At 36.2% G+C, this 22,571-nt stretch overlaps 1 long non-coding RNA gene across 1 annotated transcript in view; it reads right to left on the bottom strand.

The window, feature by feature from the left end:
* Window positions 1–1,295: 1,295 nt before the first annotated feature.
* The window catches only part of LOC309632179, a 499,606-nt gene continuing 478,330 nt past the window's right edge, over window positions 1,296–22,571 (bottom strand). The window contains exon 7 of the long non-coding RNA XR_014246773.1: window positions 1,296–17,480. This is a non-coding gene — a long non-coding RNA (uncharacterized lncRNA). The remainder of the gene's footprint in view (window positions 17,481–22,571) is intronic.

Below are 22,571 nucleotides of genomic sequence, written 5' to 3'. Positions count from 1 at the left end.
GAAATAGGCAAAGAAGATGTACTCTAGCCTCAAGCATTGCTAGAAAACAAACCAAAAAACAAACAAACAAAAGATAACTATTTATGTAAGATATGGAGGAAGATTTTGACAGATGAAAATTTATAAATAGCCTCAGAAAATAATTTATTCAATTATGTCTTCTTCAATGGAGGATGATTTTCATACAGAAATTCTAATTACTGGTTGTTTTCTTCCTTAGTTATAAACTTATAGTCTGGGGAACCTAATTTTTTCATTCATTTAACATAATTTGTTGAAAGAACTGTAGGACACTGGCTACATATTAATTCATCATATGGTCTTTGCCCTCGAGAATTTTTCTACATAGTTATCACAAACACGATTGTCGTCCATATGATAAATGCTGAGATAAGTATAATAACAGAATCCGGAGAACACTAGGAAACCTCACAATGTTAATATTTGAGCTCAGGTTTGAAAGATGACTTGCAATTTTCCAAGCATTTTAAGATATGCAAAGTGATGAACAACAGATTCAGTGCAACAGTGATTCAGAGCACAGGGCTATGCAGGATGATGTGGGAAGAAGCTGGATATATAGGGGTCTGAAAGATTACAGAGTTTTGTATTAAAGTAACATTAGGCGCTACAATGTATATATATATATATATATATATATTCTTTAGTCCAAAATGTCATTGCTGGTTGTGGTGCGAAGGGTCTCTGGTAAACTTGACCTTTTGGGGATCTTAGATGATGGAAGCTCCCTCATCTTTAATACAGGGCTTCTGAGATAGCCCTGGGCATCAGTTTGCAGCTGCAAGCCTGGACTAGAGACTATTTACATCACTTCTGCCCACATTTTATTGGCCATAACTCAGTAACTTGACCATGTCTTATAGCAAAAAGGCTTTGCAATGTGGTCTAGCTGTCTGCCAGGGGGAAAGGAAAATGATAAATAGTTGGCTTGTCTTTGCCGTAAGTGGTGATCTTCTCATGTTGGGGAGTCTCACCATCAGATCTGCTACTTTGAAGATCACTTGAGTACAATATAAAAGATATGATAGGGTAGAATAAGACTTGTAGGAGGGAACCTAGGTCAGACACTGGCAGCATCATAGGAAAAGAGGTAAAATATAGAAAATATTTCTGAGATAGAATAAACCAGATTTGGTGACAAGACTGAATACTGAACTGAGGTACAGAGAAGGGTAGAAAATGACTGAATATTTTATTGAGAGAATGTACCAATGGTGATACTACTAACTAAAGTTAGGAACATGTCAGTTGAAGCAGGATTACATATGAAAAAAAGAAGCACAGTTTGGAAGTGGTAAGTTATTAGTATTTGCAGGACGTCTGAGTGGAGATGTCCAGTGGGAGAATGAAGCCACAGATCTGAATCTTAGATGAATACAGGAGGTGTGCTTTTTTGGGGAAGGGTATTGAACAAATAGTTTACAGCTATGAGACCAGAAACAAACACCCAAGGAGATGTCACGGAGCAAAATAAGAATCTGGCAGGTCAGAGTTCTCCTACGTCTATGAAAAATTAAAAATTGGACTTTCCCTGTTGGCAGTTATAATATTCTTTCTCATTCAGTTGTTGTAGGATTAAATCAATCACATGATGAATTTAAAATACTAGTCTTAGTGTCTGACTAAAGAATTTAATAAATGGTAGCTGTAACAATAATATGAATGATAAGAATGGTAATCACCAGTTGACTCTGAGTACCTTTGACTGTTGTGTGGGAAGGTCTCCACTGTCCTTTCTCATCTACCTCTGCTTTTACTAATTCTGCTCCGTTCTGCAAGCAGTGCTTTTCCCCACATGCTACATAATTGTTCTGCAGTAATTTCTCTGAAGCTAAAGGAAACTGCCCCTCGCACTGATTGCAAATTCTACACAATTATTCTTCACAGTGCTGTGCCTACTGCCTGCGATTGTAATGGCCTCTCAGAGAATTTTAATGATAATATTCTTTATCAAGTGATTGCTTTGTCCATGGTTGCCATTAAAAAACACAATTAAAATTAAAGTTAAAATCAAAGCCAAAAATCTATGACAAATGTAGCAATATTTTTTGTGATAGAAGGAACAATATGTCTAAAAGAGCTTTCATGCTGCTGTATAATGTACCTATGCCTTAAATTTGATTCCTCTGAGTGTTCAATTAATGTGGAAACAACAGACAGCCATTTTATCTCCTTTCTTGAATTTTGCTATTACATTGACCATTAATGCATTTTTTGTTCCACCCCGGCTCCTCTCTGTTAAAAAAAAAGCTATTTTATCATATGAGATAATACATTAAAAAAAAAAAAAACTAAGCTGATTTTAAAGTGTTGTTCAAAGTTTTTTTTCTTTTAAATGAATCACAGACGAATTCATTTAAGACAGTGATGCTGATTTTACCAATCTATTCAGTAAGTGTCTGCTGGGTGTAAAGAATATGCGCCCAGTAACTTGACATCAGGGAAATGGAAGGGCCCCTCACTCTAAAATTATGTGAAGAGCCTGATCTGAGATACATAAAATCTTGAAACTGACTTAGAAACACAGATTGACCCTCTGAGCACAGCAAGACAAGACTAAAGCTAAGGAACGGCTGGGTCATTCAAAAGGGTGGATGTGGGCAGACTGCCAGTCAGATAAGCTCATTTTTCCAGGAGATAGGGGACCAAAGACCAACTCTCTCTCAGTGACAGATATCATGTAAATTGTGGAGATTGCTATCTCTGGTTATAGCCTGATGTCATTAAACATACAAATCATACAAATTACTTTCCTTGTTCTGATTGCATGATCATCAAGCCATCTTTTGATGATAATTTGGCTTCTCGTGGCTTTTCTGATAGAGAATGGAACATTCTGACCAGAGGATGCATATCTTCATCGTCTGTCCTCTTGGCAGATATATTTCTCAATATAAGTTAACATATTAGGCAATTTTGTTATAGTTCATTTTATGTGAGTGAGTTTGTGTGAATCTCTTCGAATCATCCATTCTGTGATGACAAAAAACTAACTTCTGAGGCTGCAAAATGGAAGCTCAAACCAAAAACCAAGGAATGTTTGGTCCTATGAGGTCTCTTGGGAGAAAGTCAACAAAGAGATATTCCCCTTTAATCATCCCTACAGCCAATGCCATTAAAGCATCAAGGCTGACAGATGGAATAACTTCAGTATAAAGGAATACTGACAATTTGCAAGCACAGGTTTTAATTTCAGCATTATAATAGCCGACACTTACGGAGTCTGAGCAAAATTAAACTGTTCAGCTCAAACAGTTAAGAAGTTGCAGGTTTTGTGGGCCTGAATACTTTTAAAAGCACAAGTATTTATTACTTTCCCAGCCAGAACACTGTGCCCATTCCTCAGTTCTCTCCCTTCCCCACTTTTACCCTTAGTGAAACATGATTCTAATGTCTCCAGGGACAGCTCTATTACTTGGCCTCAGAAACAAGTTTTTTAAAATACCCACCAAATATAAATTCCCTTAAATATAACTGATTACTATCTCATTCACACCAAAAAAAAAAAAAAAAAAACCAAAAAAACCCGAAAACTTAAATTACAGTATTTAAAACCTTATTTTAAAAGAGTGAAAATACATATTTTTAACTTGGCTCATCTATTATCTTCTCTACCACCCACTGAAAAATAATAGTACAATGGTCTAGTTAAAGACTCAGAAAAAAAAAAACCTCAGGATATTTCACAGAACTGTTTGGATCAGTAACCATTATTTTGCACCTTAACAGAATGTACTATATATAATTTAAAAAATTATTTGAAGAACGTTAATTTTAAATAAAAATGTGATAGGAATAAAATTAAGTTGTTCCGATCATGTGTGAAGATGGAAAAACAAACATTATGGGTCTGGTGTCTTAGTCCCCCAGTACTAATTATTTTCAGAAAAATTGTTTGTATCTCTGATCACTGTTACTCAAGAGTCCATTTCATGGAGCAAACACCACTGAAATATTCTAACAAGCACACATAATTTTATATATATATATTTTTAAATTAATTTATTTTTGGCTGCGTTGGGTGTTTGTTGCTGCGTGTGGGCTTTCTCTAGTTGCGGCAAGCGGGGGCTACTCTTCATTGCAGTGCGTGGACTTCTCATTGCGGTGGCTTCTCTTGTTGCAGAGCATGGGCTCTAGGCGCGTGGGCTTCAGTAGTTGTGGCATGTGGGCTCAGTAGTTGTGGCTCGCGGGCTCTAGAGCACAGGCTCAGTAGTTGTGGCGCACGGGCTTAGTTGCTCCGCGGCATGTGAGATCTGCCCGGACCAGGGCTCGAACCGGTGTCCCCTGCATTGGCAGGAGGATTCTTAACCACTGTGCCACCAGGGAAGCCCCACAATTATATTTTTAATTTGTAGTTTTCAGCAATTACCAGAATGGGAAAGCCAAGCCTTCCTGGTATTTTTTGCAGGTGGTAAGTATTAATGTTTAATGCTTATAATATCTTTGAATGGCCACAGGAGTATTCACAAAGGAATTGGAAAATCAGATACATCTTTCAGAATCACTGCATTTGTAATCTCTCATTTTAAGATCAGGTGGAACATAAAGTTGTATTCTGTGAGGTTAAAAAACTTAATGATTCTCATAGTTCTACTTTCTCAAGATAATTCTTGAATTTGAAAATGACTGCTTTTGCCATCACTGCATATTGATTTTGACGAAGGATATTAATATTAGCATGCAAGTACTGAGGGGGAAAACTGATACATACTTCAAAAATGAATACAGGATAATAATGAAAACAGAGGAAACTACAGTTATCTCTCAAAGATTCTTGTGACAAATGGAAATGTGCCTATTGTCAAGGTTTGGTAACACTTGTTTTCTAGTATGTATATATACATATATATATGTATATATATACATATATTTAGTATCATTTCTAAAGCAACTCCTCTTCAATTAAGAATTAAGAAATGAACAGATTTTAGCCTACTGATCTTTTTTCTGATTTCAAAAATCATATATTATGTGTCATTTACATAGAAAAAAAAGTTTACAAAAATTCAAAATTCTAATTATTGTTCTTTTATTTTCAGGAATAAAAATTGCATGCACAAAAGCGCAGTAAGACTTGTTGTGAGTTGTTTTTATATTCCCATTGCATCCTTCAGCTGAAACATGCAGCAGTGTTGTATGGATGACAGAGCCTCAATATTATACCTGTGGGTGGCTTTGTTGCTTCCAAAAGAAATTTTTTTTTTTTGGTTACCAAATAAGTTACTGTTTGAATCCAATCAGTAGTAAGCACCCATAGAGACCAACTGGGCTGTTTTGAATATGAGTATATAAAGTCATGTCTGTTTCAAAATATATCTTTACAAATAATATCAATAGCCACATTTTACTGAGTATTTATTTTGCCAGACAGATACTGCATTAACAGTTTTATAGGTATGTTTTCTCATTTAATTCTAATAAAAGTTTTATAAAGGAGATCTTATTCCACCCCCTGGCCACCCCCCCCTTAAGTATGGTGGGAAAACAGGATGTCTAGAGATGAAAGTGTTTCACCTAAAGTCACGGTGGTAAGAAGTGAATACAACTCATCTTCATTTTTGTGTGCCTCCACAGCATGTGCTCTTATCCACGATTGCATTTTATTCTGATCTATTATGAATGTAGACCACACACTATATATTGGTTACATCTATGCATAAACACAGGTAGGGCGTATTGAAGGAAAGATTTGTGTAAGTTTTGAAATCATTCCCATTATTTTATAGCGGCACCTCATATATTAGTGATAGATACATACTGAATCCCTATATTTCTTTCCATTACTGGGGATATTTTCAAAGAGTTCAGGGAATTATTACGACAGCAAGACACATGCAATATGGAGCAAAAATTTAGATATTTGATGACTGGGAAATAAGTCTCCCAAGAATATGTCATCTCTTTTCTTATAAGCAACAATTCACAGTGTAGCAAAATTATGAAAAAAGTGCTCATAATGTTTAAAGTGAGGAGATTTCTAGAGAAACAAGGCATGTATTTAGAATGATATCTATTCTAAAACATAGTTAAATTTTGTTTTGTCCTGCCTATATTACTGTTTTGGGGAAAAATAAAAATAGAAGCCATAGAGGATCACAGGGAAGGGAGAACAATGGGTGGGTGAGGGAAGCTTATGGGTGAGCCAGCCAGAGAGGGGAAAGTGGGAAAATATATTCTACATTCAAACTCTCTGTTTTCATTAAATCTTTGAGCCTCAAACAGAATCTATCACTGAGTCTAGGAGGGGGAGTCTCAACACATTCATTGTTACCTGTTCTCTAAATTGTGACAATGATCAAAATGCTTTTGTATAGTTCTTGACAAATGGAAAAAGAATTCTGTCACAGAGCTTCTAAACGGTTATTAGAAATATGTCTGAGTTGTATTGCCAGACTGGCTTAGATTCTAAGCCCTATGGAGGAGGGATTGATGTCTTTCTGGTGAGGTTGACAGAATATACTGCAACACTTAATAAAAACAGTAGTAGAAACACAGTGGGGGCAAAGGAACTCCTCAATCCCAGATTACAAACTCTGAACAAAGCCCTGTACCTTCCATAGAATTCCATTACCAGTGTTGGTATGAGTTTCAAGGGGAGCCTGCATTGAAAATATATTCTCTGCGATACACATTCTGAGATAAATGTTCACATGAAGCAGATAAGATTATTCACAGTACAATTCTCAGTGGCTAATATAATTAACCACTCTTTTCAGTGATATTAATCAGTGGTTGTTCCAGTATGCTTGAACAAACAGAGCACCTGACTGTAGATTAACTGCACCTAAAGATGTTTTGTGAATATTAGCGTATCAGCAAACCATATGGTAAATTAGACTTCTCTCTGGTAATTTACCGGAAGGAAGTCAAAATAATTAGAAATCACTTTCAATAACTGCAGTTGCATACAGCAACTCAGTCATTGAAATGAAACAGTTCTCAGAAATGTCTGTTTTGCAGGTGAATTCCAATGACAGGCTACAAACTGGCTGCTTATATTAAACATCATCATGTAAAATGGGCTTGCAGAATGAATGTTAAACTGAGAGGTTGTTTGCTATCTGCTTTCTCTGTTGATTTGACTTTGAAAGGCTTTGTTTGTTTGTCTTTTTGTTCACGAAGAAAACCTGATCATGTCCTGATCACAAGGGTAGCCAAACATGGTCTACATATTTCCTTATAAGAGGCATCCATCGGAGGGTGATAGAAATCAACCGTCAGTTAGTCAGTTGATTCTTCTCAGGGATGTGCTCTATTATATTGAAAAATTTTAAATAATTTTTAATAGTTAATAGCATAAATATGAAGATACTATAAACCAGTGCTTCTCAATTTTTTAATATGCATGTGAATCACCTGGGGATCTTGTTAAAACGCAGATTATGATTCAGCAGGTCTGGGGCTGGGAAGCTTGAGAGTCTGCATTTCTAACAACTTCCTATGTGCTGCCAAAGCTGCTGGTCTGTGGATCACAATTCGAGAAATTAGGCTGTAGATGCACCATACTTTACTAAACAAATAAGTGGTCACAAAAACGTGACATTTATTTGTGATGTTTTCTTCACTAGAAGCAGTAGATGTTTTTCTATTTATTGACTTCCTGTCCTTTGAACTTTGTTGAGAATCAAGGATTACCTTACCTAACTCAAGCCCTGTATGTCACTAACCCCAAATGGCAGAAAAATTTTTAAGTATTATTATTAATATATTTATTCCACAGATAAATTGGCATCTGAACTAGGTGAGACACAGGAAATAGACACAGATGGTTCTTGAAACCATGAAGCTTAGGTGAAGAGACAGACAGACTAAATCTATAGAAATAGCTATGTATTTATTTGGAAAGAGGTTGCAGAATACTAAAGATGCCAGAGGACCTAACCTGGTAAGGCTTCTCTGAGAAACTGACATTCAGCTAAGCTCTGAAACACATGAAGGTGTTATTCAGGAGAGTGGTGCGAGACAGTGTTGAGTAATGGGGAGATAACACCCACAGACTCTTCAGTCGTGCATGAGACAACTGAGGGAGTAAGTGGTGCAGAGATGAGACTGGAACGGTGAGGAGAAGTCCTGTCACAGAGACGTTGTGGAGCATGTCAAAGATTTTAGAATGAAGCTAAGAGTAAAGGGAAAAAGTTTTTAAGTGTAAGCATCTTCAGATACACATTTTGAAGAGCTCTTTCTTGCTCCTATGTACTGAATTGATTAGGACAATAATGGTTGTGAAAGTTAAGGCTACTGAAGTGCCCCAGGCCAAAGGTAATGGGGCTCAGAAAAGGCAGTGGTAGTGGAGATGGGGATGGAGAGACAATTATATGTATGTTTGGGAGGTATTTCAACCGATTCAATGTAGGAAGTGAGGAAGAAAGTCAATGATGGCCCCTGGGCAGAAGCAATTTTGGTAGATGGTACCATTTGCTGTGATAAAAACACTAAAGGAAGAACACGTTTTGTGGGTAAGATATTAAGGTAATTTTTTTTGGTTACAGAAGTCTGTAAAAGTCCCATCGGACTTTTCCCACTGGGCTCATTAGGCTATTGTGCAAAAGAAATAAATGCTTTATTGAAACAGAACCTCCACACTTACTATCTTTCTGTCGCTTAGTCAATAATAACTCTATAAAAATAATAAGAGTTGATATTTATATAAGAAGGAAACTTAGAACAAAAAGGTAGAGAGACCTGCAGAATTACACAAGGATGATGATAAAATTGGTCATAAAAATTTAGATATCTCAATTTAATGCCTACTCCCCCCCCCCATTTTACTTGTGAGTTTGATTCTTAAGAAACAATCACGGTGAAACATGGTAGGATCTCAGACAGGTGTCCAAACCCTCACTACATGGGTTATCACTGATTTACTATATACTCTATATTAAAGTCAACTTTCTTCTTAATCAGAGGTGAGTCTCTTGAGATTGGGGGATTTAATTTTTTTTTTTAAACAGGAAAATATAGTCAAAAGGATCTTTAGTAAGCTACTTTATACACTATAAATCTGTGCTGATATTATAGCTATAAAGTGTCTGGCTAAGCATACACTAATAACAAACTAATCATACTGCATTGGCTGAGAGAAGAGTATCAAAATAAACTATTCATACCTAATATGGATTTTGTTACTAGCTATTATATGGTAACTATTTAAACTCCATTGTCTTGCCTAACTGAGAAAGCTTTACTGCCTCTGCATTTCTCAACCTGCATGAATCACACATAATGTTAATATGTGCTAATAAACATCCTCAGATGCACTTCACCCAGCTGGGGCTTCCCAGAAACAACTGTCACATTGATAGTAGTTTTTCAAAGCCTGGTGTGTTTTGTAACAGAACACATATAGGTCATATATTAGATATATAAGTGCATATCAATACATTTCTATAATTTTTCTCACTTTCTTTAGATTCCCAGCTGGCCATTCAAAAAATTAAATAGTCCTCTGCCCTCTCAGTGTGACCTAGCCCTAACTAAGAAAGAAAATGACTAAAAATAGTCATTTTAATCATGGATACACTTTAATGTAGTTTTTCTTTTTAACATAGCATTTTAAAAAGCTTTTAATATGAAATATTATAGAGTCACAGGAAGTTGAAAAAAAATGTACAAGACAGGTTATAAGGTTCAAGATGGTGCAGGAAGCTGCAGGAAGACCCTGAACTCATCCCCTCCCACAGACACACTGAATCTACACCTACATCTAGAGCAATTCCCCCTGAAGATAAATTGAGGGCTAACTGAAAAGCTTCTGCACAACACACGACAGAAGGACTCCCACAGAGATGGGTAGGAGAGACAGAGATATGGTATCATTGGGAACCCCACCCTTAATGCTGAGAACTGCAGTGGGGAGGGATATCACTGAGGGGCCCACACACCGACTTGTTATAGAAAATTATCAAACTACATGGGAAGAGACCAAGAGAAGAAGAAAGGAACAGAGAAAAACTACAAAAACCCAGCAAAAAACCCAGCGGTTTGAAGGGCGCCTAGATTACACACAAAGGAAACCATTTACTAACCTTAGAGCATCTGCCGAATGAGCAGGGAACTGCTGGAACTCTCTCTGGGACTGGAGGTCAGAGTTATCAAAAAAAAAAGAGTGATGGCCCAAATAAATAAAATCAGAAATGAAACAGGAGAAGGTACAAATGATACCACAGAAATGCAAGGAATCATAAAAGATTACTTTTAAAAATGATATGCCAATAAATTGGACAACCTAGAAGAAACGGATAAATTCCTAGAAACACACAATCTTCTAAGACTGAATCAGGAACAAATAGAAAATCTGAACAGAGGGATTTACTACCAATAAAATTGAATCAGTAATCAAAAAATTCCCAACAAACAAAAAGTCCAGGACCAGAGAGCTTCACATGTGAATTCTAGCAAACATTTAAAGAAAATTAACACCTACCCTTCTCAAACTATTCCAAAAAATTGAAGAGTGAAGGAATGCTTCCAAATTTATGAGAAAAGCATTGCCCCCTGATACCAAAACCAGACAAACAAACTACAAGAAAGAAAGAAAGAAAGAAAGAAAGAAAGGAAGGAAGGAAGGAAGAAAGTGACAGCCCAGTATCCCTGATGAAATAGATGCAAAAATCCTCAATAAAATATTAGCAATCTGAACTTGACAATACATTAAAAGGATCACACAGCATGATCAAGTGGGATTTATTCCAGGGATGCAAGGATGCTTCAATGTCCACAACAAGTCAATCAACATTAAGAAAACAAAGGATCAAAATCATATGATCATCTCAATAGGTACAGAAAGAGCATTTGACAAAATTCAACAAACATTGATGATAAAAACTCTCAACAAAGTGGGTAGAGAGTGAACACACTTCATAATAAAGGCCAGATATGACAACAAAATATTTTCAAATGATATGTTCAATAAGGGGTTAATATCCAAAATATATAAAGAAGTCATACAGTTCAATATCAAAAAAGCAAACAATCAGATAAAAAATGGGCAGAAGACCTGAATAGACATTTTTCCAAAGAAGACAAACACATGACCAACAGGGCCATGAGAAGATGCTCAACATCGCTAATCATCAGGGAAATGTAAATCAAAACTGCTATGAGGTATCACCTCACACCTGTCAGAAAAGCCATTATCAAAAAGACAAGAAATAAAAAGTGTTGGGGAGGGTGTGGAGAACAGGGAACCCTCGTGCACGGTTGGTGGGAATGTAAATTGGGGCAACCACTCTGGAAAACAGTATGGAGGTTCCTCAGAAAATTATAAATAGAAGTACCATACAATCCAGCAATTCTACCTCTTGGAATTTATCCATAGAAAACAAACACACTAATTTGAAAAGATACATGCACCCCAATATTCATTGCAGCACTATTTACAATAGCCAAGATACGGAAGCAACCTAGGTGTCCATTGACAGATGAATGGATAAAGAAGATGTAATATATATGTATATCTTATATATATATATCTTATATAATATATACACAAACACACACACACAATGGAATATTACTCAGCACAATGGAATATTACACACAATGGAATATAAAGAAAAAGAAAGAAATCTTGCCATGTATGACAACATGGCAGCAGCTAGAGGGTTTTATGCTAAGTGAAATAAGTCAGCGACAGACAAATACCATATGATTTCATTTATATGTGGAATCTGAAAAACAAAACAAATGAGCAAAAATGATGAAACAGAAACAGACTCATACATACAGAGAACAAACTGGTGGTTGCTGGAGGGGAGATGGGTGAGGAAATAAGTGAAATAGGTGAGGGAGATTAAACTTCCAGTTATAAATTAAATGTCATTGGGATACAATGTACAGCATAAGGAATACAGTCAATAATATTTTTAAAACTTTATATGGTGACAGATGGTAACTAGACTTATCGTGGTGATCTTATAACATGTAAAAATACCGAATCACTGTTACCACCGCCTCAATGAATATATAGAACTTTCCATCACCACAAGTCTCTCTTGCGCTAGCTCTTTATAGCCACACCATCTATATAACCTCTGACCATCTTCATCTCTACAATTTCGTTATTTCAAGACTATTAATGGAATCACATAATATGTAACCTTTTGTGACTGTCTTTTTTCATGCAGTATAATTCCTGAGAGCCAACCAAGTTTTTGCATTTTTCACTATATTGTTTCTTTTTATTGCTGCATCGTATTTTAAGGTGTGGGAACACCACTGTTTGTTTACTCATTCACCAGTTGAGGGACATTTGGATTGTCTCCAATTTTGGACAGTTTCGAATAAAGCTGCTGTGAACATCCCTGTACAGCTTTTGTGTGAACATAAGTTTCCATCCCTTTGGAATAAATACCCAAGAGTGTAATTACTGTGTGGTATATGGTAAGTGCATGTTCAGCTTTATGTGAAACTGCCAAACTATTTCCAGAGTGCTCATACCATTTTATATCCACACCAGCAGTGATAATCTACATTCTCAAGAAACCTCACTAGCATTATTAGGTGTCAAATGTAATTTTAAGGTCACAACTAGGCTGTAAATTTTTTGTGTCTAAGTGCTGTCTCATACCACCTTTAAAAGTGTTTATATAATAGTAATATTGATTTTTGTTTTTAAAGGCTATTGGCTATTTGCTATAAACAGGATATTGAACAGGACAAAGACATGCCTTTGCTCCAGGCAGGGACCCCAGGTCTATGTGCATGCAGCAGTTGCCAACTCAGATGTCAGAGGCCAGGCAGACAACATGAGTGGAGAAGCTGCCAGGGATCAGGGCACATGTGAACACGGTGGGGACTGTGGTCCACGGGAAAGCACAAGCTTGGCTAATGGGAGACTGTCCCCAGACAGCCATTCTGGCCATGTTTCTAGACATTCTGACTTTTCCAAAAAACATAAAGTACAATTTTTAAATGGGAACTCTCCTGATTTGTAAAGGTAGACACAGTTTGAAAGACTAGTCTGTGCAAAAGTCTCAAGCACCAACTTTGGCTTAAAGACAAGTTACTTGAGAATTATCACTTAGAGAGGTGAGTAACCCACTAAAAAGAAAATAAATGTTCAGTATGCTCAGACACCAGGAAAAGGTTATTTTAGACTGAAAAAGTACGAAAAGCCTTTACAGAGTAGAATTGAGCTTCTCAAACTTCAAAGTGCTTTGAATCATCTGAGGGTCTTTTTAATTGACTTAGTAGGACGGGATCAGGTATGAGCACTGGCGGCCTGCATTTCTACCCCGCCACCTGGTGAGGCTGCTGGTTCAGGGACCACTCTACGCAGCAAGTGAGTGACATTTGAGCTGGACCCTGATACTTGGGTTGTGTTTGTAGATGCAAAAATGGATCCTGCTAGAGAGAACAGTGCCACCAGTCATGAAAGTAGGAAAACTTGAAGATAAGTGGGAAATTGTAAAATCTTCACTTTGTGTTGTAAATAGTTTACACAAAAAAGAGCAGGAGATAAACTTCAAAAGGTATGTGTTGAGATGGGAGGGTGCTGTATGGTATGTTCCAGATTTCAGCAGCCTGCAATTCATATGTAGTTAGACTACTATCAGTTAGAAACGTCCACAATTTCTATGATCCCTCCCTTTGATTATACATGGGTCTCTCAGTTATAATCATCTAGTCCCACCTGGTCACATTCCTCTTAGCTATGTCTTCTGCCCCAAATTTAAAGGAGTATGCACTGCCTCAGGGATCATTGACGTCTGTACCAAAGTTTCTGTCTGCTTTACCTCTCAAATGCACGAATACTTGCAGACATAGCTGTGTTGGTTCCATGCACAAGAAGGGACACTTTCCTTCTTGCCTCTTATGGGAAAAGATTTTTCACCTGTACTCCAAAGTCTCTCAAAGACTTTCGAAAACGGATACTCACTCTTCTGGTTGTCAGTATATTTCTATCTACAGGGGCTCCATCCCTAGGGGAGGCACGGTCTTCTTTGTTCCCGTCATTTTCTCTCTGTCTCTCTTTGATTAAGGAATTTTACACAAAATAAAACATAAAACACTTCTCTCTCTTCCATCCAAAAAAAGTCAAAGGCCTTAGGCAAACACCTGTTTTTAGGAGTCACGGGTCCACTCGGTGCACACACAATCAAGATGAGATTTCCCACACTTAGAAATAAAAGAATAAGCAAACAAATGAATGAATGAATGAATAAGTGCATTTGTATTTTAACAGGAAGATGATAGAGGGATAAAAAGAAGATGAAAAAGAAAAGTGAGAAGGAATAGATGGGAGAGACCTTGGGAAAATGGGGGAATAATTGACATGGAGGGGCAGAGGACGGAGGTAGATCTAAGATTTCCAGGTTAGAAATCAACTTAGAAAGGTCTGAAAAGCTAAACTAGCGAAAAGCTCAGTATCCCTGCCATACCTATAAGGGCAGGGTCACTATTCATCTGTGCTGCCTGATATCAGACATCGAAATTATTTTTCGTTCTCTTCCTTTCTCTTACATTTTCATTAAAATAGATCCTTATTAATTGTTCTGGGTTATTATATGGTTCTACTGTATGAGATGCTATGGAAATATTACATATATAACTCTTAAGGAAGTCATTAAATACTACTCTTTAACACTATTTATTTTCACTTAACAATATATTATAGAAATCCTTCTAAGTAAATCCATACTCCAAGTCAATACCTTCTTGTTTTTACAGGTTCATAGCATGGGATGCCTGCCATGGCTATGCGGATGTGGCTTATAGTCAGTCCATCAGCTACAGCAAGTGTAACTGACCAAGGGACCTAACAATTGTCCTGAAATTCATCACTGCGTTTGCATACAGGCCATGTCCCCCAGGAGCTGCTTTCAGCCAGTGATTGAGTGTGGCAGGGATAGTTTGTTCCTCGTTTACATGGGCTCCTCTGATGGCTGACTTTGGCTTGAAAACTCTGATGGCTTTGCCGAAGCTTCCTTAGATTGCACAGCAGTCTCGATGCTTCCATCCAATCTTCTCTCCCCCTCTCCTTACTGGGATCAGACTTGCTTTGCAGCCTGATGGCTCTTTCAGCCTTATCTGGCTCCCTCCTGATTTTCCCTCCTATAAGCATTTCCCCTAATGAAATCCTTGCCTTCTGCATCTCAGAAGACCCGACTAAGCAATGCCTACTCCATAATTTGTGCCACATTCCCTTATTGATAGACATTCAGCTTATTTTCAAATTTTTTGTTAATACAAACAATGTGGTAATAAATATCATCCACTTGTATCTTTATATACTGGCAATTTTTTTTCTTCTGTTGACTAAGTTCTGAGAATGGAATTGCTTGAAGGGTATATATATTTGAAATTTAAATAAATGCAGTGCAATTACTATAATGAATACAATTAAATCAAAATACAATTTAGGTCATTAAAACCCTTGGTTTTAATGAAGTATTGATACTTTTCTCATCTAGAAGAGACAAAGAGACAATGTAGCAAAAATACAGACTAATGAAATTAATCTCTTAATATGGTGTCTATAATTTGTGTCATGGCTTAACAATAAAACCTCTGTAGGCTGTTTGTAAAATATCAATTAATAATTAAATTAAATTAAAATTTATGTCTATTAATTATCTTGAATATAAATTACTGCTTACCTTCTTTGACAGCAAGCACTTAAATCAAAGGGAAAACCAAGAAGAGATATAAAATGGAAATAATTATAATGTTTATTTTTATTCAGTAAGTTTGATAAGTTATTAACATTCAAAAAGCGACATCTAGATGTTTGTGTCATCTGTAGCTATATTTTACTCATTTTTCCCTTTAAAAATTTTCAAGGATTAATAAAACTTGACAGTAGTTTCAAGTTTAAAATCCACTGGAGTACATGGTACTTTAAAAAATTATATAATATAGAAATTTACTGTGTTACATCTGTCTCATCATTATGCACTATCTAGAAACTTGCATTAACAACTGATCATAAATATGGATTAAACAAAGAGAAAGAGTGGTTATCTGGAACAAATATAATGTTCTATGATGCTTGTTGCAAACGGTACTGGGTAGCTAAATTCTTTGATCAAAAATGAACACTTGGGACTTCCCCGGGAGTCCAGTGGTTAAAACTCTATGCTTCCACTGCAGGGGGCATGGTTCGATCCCTGGTCGGGGAACTAAGATCCCACATGACGCGTGCGGTGAGGCCAAAAAAAAAAAAAAGAATGTTTGTTCACGGTCAAATGCCATTTGTGTTTAAATGGAATTTACATAAAGCCGCTCTGTTGCACACATTTCCCAAGTAATTATTCTACTTATTATCAAAAAATAATATTATGCCATTTTTTCCCCTAATAATAGGCAAGGATAGAGTAATACACAAGATCAGGATGTAATCTGATAGAATTTAAAAACCACTACAAACCAATAGTCTTTTAGACTAGCACTTCTATAAGTATTTCATATATTCTGCTAAAATATCAAAACACCATTTAATCTATACAGTCACACTATAAGTCAAAATTAAACATCTAATCTATAATTATATAGAGGAAGGGGAAAATGACCTTAAATGTTGTTTTAAAGCTTGCTAATCTGATGAGTTGATCAAAGGCACTTTTAAGACAGATCCTTTTACATTTTCTTCTTGCTGATATGTGTAAGAGCTGAGATGTACTCCACACTCATATTAAAAAAACCTTTAGTGAGTTTTTTTATGATCCCTTTAATGAAAACTCAGTTTTTCACATGAAAGAAAGAGAAAAGAATGAAAGAAGTAAAGAAAGGAAGGAAAGAAGAGAGGAAGAATTCACACCATCTTATGTGTAACCAGGTATGAAATTAACCACTTGCTATTTTAACTTTTTTCTGGTTATAATGGACAATAGAAATACGAGGAAAAAATGAATATCTGACAGATTCTACACTCGAAGGTTCTATTTAAGCAAAACCATGCAAAGCAGAGAGCAGGAAAACAATATCTTCTCATTTTACCTTGGACAATATATATCTTTCCATCTTAAATATTTTATTGGAAGTTCAAAATAATTATTTTAAAAGATGCCAAGACAGATTAGCATAAGTCTATAAAATGTACTTAGAGCTTTCATTCATTTCAGTCTTTCCTTTCATTTTAAAGGAAAAATTACAAACGTAGCCACACACTATTTCAGAAATGATTGGTCAAGAGCTTTCTCACCCCAAATAAACTTAGTAAATAATATATAAAAATCGTAGTATATATATAATGCATATGTATGCTAGATAAGTAGATATAGAAATATATATATATATATATATATATATACACACACATACATACACTCACTGTGCCTGCTGTCTTCTCTGTGGGAGTCCATATCTACTCTTCACCCTTCCCCATTCTGCTCTGTGCTTGGGGCTGAATGAATGAGTTGCATCAATGGGCTGCCTTGTCCCTTGTCCTCTGGATTCTGGTTAGTTTTAGCCAATGGTTTTTGAGCATTTCCAATGGGCCTGATTCTCCCAGCCATAATCTAGTGGGGGAAAATTCACAGTACCCACAAAGACAAAATAAAGGTGAAAAAATATGAGTTGGTACAATACTTTGCAGTAATTGTTCACAATGATTCAATTAGTCTCTTTCTAGTAATTGTGATATTAATATAACTAGGCATTTTATTTCAGCATTACATGTTCTGATGCCCTCCAGAATTAGATTCCTATTATTACCAGCCAAGAAGCTGTTGGATAAACGCCAGTGTTTGCTGTTGTTCTGTAGCCAGTAAGGTACTTATATCTTTTTATATCTTGGAAAAATTTAATTTCGCTATATGTTCCCAGGAAGATATCCTCTTATTAGGGTCTCACTGCTTCATAGGATCTCACTAACTCCAAGGAGAAACCACACTTTAATATGATTTCTGATAGATGTTAAGTTTTTAAGGTACATTAAGATTTCAATTTTTCTTTTAAAGCAGGAACAATTATTTGAATATGTTAAATGCAATTGGAATTGCCAACTTTAATAAAAACAATTAACAAATTAATAAATTAACAACTTCAATACTGCAACCCCCAAAACATTTGTATAAACTAGTTGACTATAAAGAAACACTGTCACATATGCAAGAGCAGAAACCAAGATTTAGTACAATTTATCCTGAGTCACCCAAGCTGTGGAAAGGGAAGGTAACTCAGCAGAAGGAACCATGAGTGTGTATGTGAAGGTCTGAACAGGTTTGCAGTGACATATTTAGTGTATAATGTATGGGGTATAACGTACCCAAGTTCATATGTGAAATGTATAGTGTCAGTGGCAGGAGATGAAGTGGTGATGAGGAGTTATTTTTTAAAGGATTTTTTCAAAGTACTTGTTACCTTTTGCCTCTGGACATTCTGCCATACTACTCTCATTTATTCCAGAGGGCTAGTCACTACAAGGGAACGGTAAAATGTGTGCTTGTAAAACATACACCTTCTCAAAAAATACATCTTCTCATTGAATGAATTGATCAAACAATAACATAAGCTTTCATAATTTTTTTTACTGTAAAATTTTCTTGGAAGGTTAAAATTATTTTGGGTATGAGTTTTCTAGATATTCTGCATTTAGTTTAGTTTTTTCCAGCTGTATTGAGGTATAACTGACAAATAAAATTGTAAGGTATCTAAAGGATACAATTTGGGGATTTGACATACATACTGTGGAAGGATTCCCCCCCAAAGAGTTAATAATACATCCATCACCTCACGTGTTTACCTTTCTTTGTGTTTGTGTGTGTGTGAGAACATTTAACTTCTACTATCTTAGCAAAGTTTAATCATACAATACAGCGTTGTTATCAACTATAGTCATCATGTTATACATTACGGTCTCAGACTTTACTCATAACTGAAAGTTTGTACCTTTTTACCAACCTCTCCATATTTCCCCACCCCAAACCCCTGCCAACCACTTTTCTACTCTGTTTCTATGAGTTCAATATTTTAAAAAAAGATTCCACATATAAGGGAGATCATGTGGTAATTTTCTTTTCTTGTCTGGCTTATTTCACTTAGCATAATGCCCTCCAGGTTCATCCCTGTTGTTGCAAATGACAGGAGTTCCTTCTTTTTCAAGGCTGAATAATATTCTACTGTAGATATGTACACACACACACCCCCCCCCCATATTTTCTTGATCCACCCATCTGCTGATGGACATTAGGTTGTTTCTGTACCTTGGCTACTGTGAATAATGTTGCAATGAACATGGGAGTACAGATTAGACACACCTCATTTAAACCAGAAAATAAATTCAGTGCTATTTAATTGAGATTGCCATCAGCCATATAACCTCAAAGTCACTTCTATAGTGAAGTTTATTCTAAAATAAGCTTAAAATAATCATTGAAATGTATGTATATATTCTTACACTTCCCAATGTTTTTGGTTTCTTCTTGTTCTAAAAGCATGACTTCGACTGTGGGCTGTGTTCAGTGTTTTGAAATTAAGGCACCTCTCAACCAGTGGCAAAGGTCAATGGTAACATTCCCACTGCCGGAAATATTTACTCCTTCCATATGACATCTGTGTAAGGGAAGTGTTTCTCTCCCTCATCTCTGTTGCAATAATGCCTATTCATTTTATAAGGCTCAGTTTCAGTATATTATCCTCTAGGAAAATTGCCTGGACCACTTGGGCTGGATTTGGTGGTCCTATTTGTGATCTTTAATGTCCTATGCATTTAAAGATTAGTTATGACTTCATCTTTGCACCCACCATGTAACTTAATGATTGTTGATGGGCTTGTTTTCTCACTAGAATGTGAACTCATTGAAGGACAGAACTGTATTTTATTTTTCTTCGTATTTCCAGTGCCTAGCATGTTGTTGATTACTTAGTAAGTAATCAATAAATATTTATTTCATAAATGAATGAATAAATGAATGAATTTCACTTTTATATATCAAGGCAAAGCCTTAAATAGTTGCCCAGTTGATTCTAAAATCTCAGCAGAATAGCTGACACTGAGAGTTGTCAAAGAGCAATTCTAGCATCATTACAACAGTTAAACCTTCCTGGAAACCATCAGTTCTGGAAGCAGTCGTCAGGAGTTGCTGGTCCTGAATATAACCTATTCTTGACTTTCTTTCAGTAGTTTTTAATTATCTTATTTTTTAAATACAGTTTTTTTGGTTTAGTTTAAAAGGTACCCTGTCAGCAAAACAATCCACCGATTAATTAATAATTAATAATTCTGGTCTGACTTGAGAAACTGTGACCACGACACTAGGGAAATTTCACAATTAAGTGCCTGATTTCAGGTATTGCTCTACAAAGTCATGTCTCTCCTATGAAGTATAATGGATTCATAGCTTCTTTAACCCAAAGGACATTCTGAGCAAAGTATCACAAAATATAATAGCTTACTACCTGAACTTCTTTTTCATGTCTTAAGTATGGTTGGGCATAAGTGAAATAATGTAGCTAGTATCATTTCTCCAGCATTGCCTTTTCTTTCCGACTTACTTTCAGCTTTCCTATCATCTGCACTTGTTTCTGATGATAACCTGGTTACTTTCAGGGATCTCCAGCCAGGCTGTCCTCCTCCAATCTTGGCCATAAGGTGGCGCTCTCAGTGTGCATTCATAGTTCACCACCACTGACACTCTCAATATACCTTACATCCTATGATCGGATTCCATCACTGTCAGGGTTTCTGACCCTGTTAAGAGAATGTTAACAGGACTAATCTGAGAAGTGAATTTCTTTCCTGGAGGAAGATTAAGAAAACATCCAAGGATTTATACTGTGGCAGTTGTTTTCCAATTCTATGGAAACCTCTGTCATCACATTTGCTTGGAAAACCAATAAGCGCTGTCAAATCTAATTCTCCCCTCCTCAGTGCCTACACCCTTGCAACTGAACATGGCTGAAGAAACACACTCATGTGAAGCAGTCTCACTTTAAATTTCTCACTGAAATCTTTAAGTTGGCTCTCATTGCTGCCTGTAGTACATTCTCTATTGCCTCAATTCATTCACTCTCCCACATTCCTCTTTCCAAACTTCTCATCTCTCTTCATCGTTCAAACATCCCTTTCTCAACTGATTACTCTTTAATTTCACTGAGAAATTTGAAGCAACCAGAAGAGAAATCCCTTAAGCTCTCATACCACATTTACTCACCTACCAGCATTTGTTAACAAAATCCTCCCTTTCTTTCTATTACTAAAATTCAATTGCATCATCCCTGCTTCCCTTCTCCTCATTCACTCACATACAAATACGCTACTATTCCTCCCATTAAAAACCAAACAGATAAACAAAAAAACCTTTCTCACCTCCCCATCTCCCTCCAGCTACCACCCCATTCCTCTGCTCTTTTTTTATAAGTTAGCTCATTAAAAGGGTTATCTGTATGTGCTAACTACACTTCCTTTTGATTTATCCTATCTTAAATCCACTCTAATTGCACTTTCAAATTCAACACTCCTCAAAACTTCTCCGTATTAATAAATCCAATGGTTGATTTTTAGCCTTCATCTTATTTTTCAGCAGAATTTGACCAATTATTCACTCCCTCCTCCTTGAAATACATTTAAAATGTATCTTCCGGGACAACACATCCTTCTGGTTTCTTTTCTTCCTTACTGGCTGTCTCTTTAAGTGTTATTTTCTGGTTCCTTTTTCACATCTATGAACATCTGGACCTTTGATGATCTTATCCAAGTTTATGGCTTTGAATATCATTTAAATGTGACGAGTACTAAATTTATATCTTCAACTAGCACCTTCCCCAGAGTTACAGGTTCCTACATCTAATTGCTGACTGGACATTCTTACTTGGATAACCAACAGACATTTTAAATTCAGCAAGTCCAAAACTGAACTCATTTTCTCCAACCAAACATGATCCCTCCAAAATCTTTGCCATTTCAGTTAATGGGAACTTTAGTTTCTTAGGCCAAAAACCTTGGAGTCATACTTAACTTTTCTCGTTTTTCTACATTATATTCAACTAATTAGCAAACCCTCTTGGTTTTACCTTCAAAACATATTTACACTGACTACTTTACTGCCTAGCATCTTGGTCCAGACAAAAGGGTTTCTTACCTTGATTACTGAAATAGCCTTCTAACTGGCCTTCCTGCTATCACCCTTATCCGATATTCATCTAAACACAGCAACCAGAGTGGTACTCTTAAAGCAGTGTCAGATTATTTCTCTCTTCTACTCAAAACTTTCCAGGCTTCCTGTCTCATTAGAGTAAAAGCAAAATCCTTACGGTATTTTAAGAGGTTTGTGTGATCTTTCTCCCTTAATGTTCTATCTTTGTCTCCTGTTTTCTTCCTACTGTTCACTTTGTTCCAGCTATTCTAGATTTCTTGGCTTTTGCTCAAATACCCCTGGTACATACCTATCTCAAGAAATTTGCAGGTGTTATGTCCATTTCCAGGAATGCTGTTCCTCCAGATATTCAAGGCTCACTCCTCACTCCCTTAAAATTTTCGCTCAACGTGGTCATCTTAGTGAGGATTCCCTGATCACCCTTTTAAAAATCACAATGCTTACTTCTTCCCTGTATCCCTAACTTTTATCCTCCTTTATTTATTTATTTTTTTTCTAAAAGGAAATTATTCT

The sequence above is a fragment of the Balaenoptera borealis genome, assembly GCF_965194805.1.
Source record: "Balaenoptera borealis genome assembly, chromosome: 7".
Classification (NCBI taxonomy): domain Eukaryota; kingdom Metazoa; phylum Chordata; class Mammalia; order Artiodactyla; family Balaenopteridae; genus Balaenoptera; species Balaenoptera borealis.
Note: the sequence above shows the minus strand (reverse complement) of the source record. Positions and strands in the feature narration are given on the sequence as shown.